This window comes from Ixodes scapularis, unplaced genomic scaffold, assembly GCF_016920785.2.
Source record: "Ixodes scapularis isolate PalLabHiFi unplaced genomic scaffold, ASM1692078v2 PGA_scaffold0__279_contigs__length_252992795, whole genome shotgun sequence".
NCBI classification, from domain to species: Eukaryota; Metazoa; Arthropoda; class Arachnida; order Ixodida; family Ixodidae; genus Ixodes; species Ixodes scapularis.
In genome coordinates, this window is record NW_024609835.1 from 90,520,514 (window position 1) to 90,525,156 (window position 4,643).

Here is a 4,643-nt window from a genome sequence, read left to right on the forward strand (position 1 = left end):
TGTTGAGAAGTGTTCTTTTACATCGGCTTATAGATGTCTCGTACGACGTTGTCAGGCACTTTGGCATGCACCTTGGCATGAACCACGGGCGGGCAACCATCGCCCATGGTTCACGGGCGATGGCTTACTACGTGACTTCACTCTGAAGAAATTTAGTGCGTTTACTTTTTCGCAAAGCACTTGGGAGATATCGGGAATCGACGGTGCCGAAAATATGTTTCGTAGGGGTGAGAAAATAGTAAAGAGAGTGCGAATATCGCTTCAAATCGAATAGCGCATTGTCATGCAGTGTCATCTCTAGCTTTAACACTCTCGAGAAAAGCGATTGTTGTGGCTTTCTTTTCCACTGCGAAGGTTGAGAACGGCGCTGTGCTATTCGAATCAAACCGGTGTTCGGACACCCCTAATATTTTTTTTTTGTTAAATAAATAATGGTGCAAACACGTACAAGCGATTTGGTATGCAAAAATTGCAGGCACATTTTATTATAGGCACGAGCCTATGGATAGTGAATTGTTTTGTTGTAAATGGTTGCGGAACACGTTATTTGGATTGCGAACTAATAATTTATTCGGAGAACGACACCTAATACTGTAAGAAGTCGGGGGGGGGGGGGGGGGGGAGGGAGGGCTTCTACATTTTGCTTGGAATTTTATTTTTCTTACTCGTTTATAAGTCGTAAGTTGCGCAATGGGGGACACTCTCGAAGTTTGTTGATTTGTTTTAGGGAGAGCAATCGAAGGGTGCTTTTCGCAGAGCACTAGATCATTCGAAAACAATCGGTTTACTCAGGAAAGCAATCGGAGGTTTTCGTTTATTTCTCTTGGGTTTGCTCAATAATTTTTTTTTTAATTGGGATGAGCTCTTATGTAAGTTTGCAAGCTTTTTTTAAATAATTTAATTTTTTTTTGGCTCGGATGAGAAAAAGAAAAGAAAAAAAAGGGGCTCCTCCGCGGGGACAGCGGCACCAATGTGATCGTTTGTTTCCTCGTAACTTGGTAAATGGCTTAGGTTATTACCCCGGTGAGCCAATCACCGCATAGGCCGAGGCACATGACAAAGTATCGTCAGATTGCTTCCCTCCACCGGAGAACTGTCACATGCTTCGCTTCGTCACTCTGATTGGTTCAAGTGGCATAGCGTTCGCTCGTTGCCAAGTCAAGGAAAAACAAAAGTTTAACGTATTTAGCGTCTTCATCTCGCATACAGGTATGCACGTCGTGAAGTTTTATACAAATCGGGAACAAAAGGCAAAGAGTTGGTATAACTCCATATTTAATCGTGGTCGAACCCGATGCATGTTTTCACAGATAATGTCCGGAATACTTTACCTATACCCTGGCTTGCCTCGCTGGTGAAGGTTCAAGAAACCTCATTTCAGACGAAGGGGATTTAGAGTTACTTCCTTCCATACCTTCCACTAAGCTTAAGGTTTTTTTTTGTGATTGTTTTACTCGCCCATGTGATGTTTACAAAGTGTGAACCAGTTGCTCAAGAGAATGCACAGTCCTCTCGTTTCTGCGCGAACACGATTAATGAAAAAACGAAATGAAATATAAAAGTGGAAAGGTCGTTTCGGCTTCCCATGTCTCATGGTATTGAAGCCTCAGCGCTTAAATAAGCTTGAAAGTTTTTTTTCTCTTTATCATGATGCTTACAATTATATTTTAAGTTTTTATTGCATAAATTCAGTTTCAGCGAATTTTCGGTTTATACGCTACGGTTTGGTACTGCGGTAAAATGCTTTGAAAGTGAAGGAAATTTGAAATAAAAGTCGTTTCGCCTTAACTGTGGGCGCAGGCGACGCTACGAGCTGATGGAACCCATCATAAAACTTCAAAAACGCTCCACCATGGGGATCGCCATGTTTGTGTACGTGTTCTATCATCGCTGAACCTATCATGTACCGAGAAGGCCCAGCAAATTGCGCTGTTGACACTGTTTGAATGGTCTCATCAGCTGCTACCGTCGGCTGCGTCCGGGCTTAAAGTAGAAAGAAGTACAAAAATACGCCCGTCGCCGAATGCAAAAATAAAAATATTTAAGTTTAAGTTGTGATGCTTGTGTGATGTGAGAGACGGCATAATTTAGTCTGCGCCACATTTTTGACAGGAGTAGACGCCTGCTTTCAGGTTTCTTGGGAGGTGCATAAAATAAGCATGTAAATGAAAATGGCAACTAAAATAAAATAAGATTATGCAATATTAAACAATTTCGTCTTAGTTGGTGCTGTTTACATATAAAAAACTGTAGAGGCCCGATGCTAAAATTTTCGCGCGTCGTGCTGAACCAATTTGGTACCCAACGACAAATAGAAACAATTATCCTTCGCGAATCACGCCAATTCAAGTGGGCAATATTTTATTCAATGCTACTGGGTTCTGACGCCATGTCAAGTCGAGGCTCTAACGTTGATGTGCAAAAATAAAATAAATGAACTTAGAATAAATTGCGGCTGTCACAAAATACAATCAACGTATCCTGACATGCACCACAACAACCGTTTCGAGGATGCGTATCTTCGCCACTCACTTTTGGGCAACTATGAGCTTGCTCAAACCGTGTCGACGACATCTCGGCAAACGCCGGCCACGAATTCACTCGGGGAAAAGCGTGACCACGCGTCGTCGCGACGCCATCAGCCTGATTTAAGGCGCTCGTTGAAAGTCACGGGTAAGCAAGCTGCCATGTGTCGCAGCACCGGGCGACAGCCTCCGGGGCCGTCGTAAGTACAACCAGACCGCCGCATTTACTATCTTGCAGTCCGCGCCCCGCTGGCACCATGGGAACCTCATGGCCATTCGTGAACGTAACCAGCCTTCACGCGTCGAAACAACGGAAGTTCTTGGGGATACTTTTCTTGTTAGATTTCGATGGGATGGTACGAATGCCCTGAAACTGGCTCATCTGCCGCGGTCGGTGGCGAAGTTGGAAAACGCTGCACGCGTGCTTTAAGCGCCGCCCCAGTCGCTCGTCTTCGTTCTGATTGGTCCTTGAGATGACACGAGGGATCCTCCGAAAATTAGGATGTCGTAGGTTTTGAGATGTTGTCACGAGAATGCTGCGGTTTCTCGCTCGTCGTTAGAGGTTTTTGTAGGCATAGGTTTGGTAAGTCGAGCCAAAGGGCAAGAAACAGGAAGCTCAATTGACGTCAGGCGGCCTGGGGGCATCTGTATGTATCAGCATTTGCAGCGACCGTGATTACAAGGTAAGTGGTCATAAACAAGTCTTCGTCGGCAGCCACTTGTTGGAAAAAAAAAAAAGAATTAACCGGAGGATATTATTCCATTTTTGTTGTTGTAGGTACCAGTTGCAGTGGGCGTAAAATGAGAGGATGCGAAATCGTGACTGTTCTATGGAGGAAAGAGGAAAATTGTAGTTAGTACAAGGGATGATGTAGTTGGTCTCGTTGCGATGCAGAATTCTTTCCCTTAGACTGCAGTGTAAGTTCCTTATTAGAAGATCGATGTGAAGCGAAAAGTCGGAAGATAAAGCAAAGAGGCAACACTTTTTCATCGCGTGGTGTCGGTGAAAATAAAGGCAACGTGCATGAAAAGACATTTTCACAATTGGTTTATAAAAAATATTGTATCAATTATTGAAGACAAATGTCAAAAGAGATATTTGTACTCCTGTCGCACGCACTTTCCAAAAATAGAATTTGAAATTGGCCCCTTGGCATCGTACGTTAGGCATGCTGATATGCTGGGTTGTCAAAGCCCAAATAATTTCAATGATCAAATCTTAAAAAAAAAAAGAAACCTGTTCAATGAGAAGGGTACCTTAATACCTTTGACCCGATTTTAATATTGGTTGCATATGAACCCTAAATATTTTATGTCCCGAATATATATATATATATATATATATATATATATATATATATATATTACAATTACGCATATGTCAAAAAAAAAAAGAAAAAAAGGAGAGAGGCAGAAACCAAGAACATGTTCAAAGGAAAATGTCCAGTTTCAATCTACAATTAAACGTCCATTATCATTTGTTCAGAAACTGAACAACATGCTTATTATTTTTCAGTTAATTTACGTACTATCGGGTTCAAATGAAATGCGAACAGCGGAGCGCGTGGCCGTCGGTACATGCGGCGCCTCCTGGAAGCCTCTTGAAACTGATAAAACTGCGGGTTGGAGAGCAGGGCGCTGCGAGGGTGCGCATTCTACTCCGATTTGCTTAACCCTCGCCCAGAACAACCCAAGCTTCGACGCTGCGCCGGTGGTGCGCTCTGTTATTCTAAGCGTTGTGACTCGTGAGTGCAGATTGGGAGGGGGGGGGGGGGGGGGAGGAGGGGGGCCAATTGTGTATGCGCACTGGGCGCTTTGGTCGCTGGCTCTCGGCGGGGGGGGGGGGGGGGGGGGGGGGGAGTGTGATGGAGAGAGGGGGGAAATAGGAGTACTGGAAGTTCCGTCGCAGCGCAGCCACTTTCGTCTTTCGTTGTCTCGGCAGGAGCCATGCGAGGAAGCTCGTCGCTCGAAGCAGGAGCAGGCTGCTTGCGCGCACGGCTTGCGCGCGCGTTGATGGAGCAATATTGTAACGTCATGTTCTCTCCTAATTTGCGCAGTTGTTTTTTTATTTTCTTAATTCGCGTTGTCGTGGTGGTCGAGGCCGAGTGATAGCGGCTG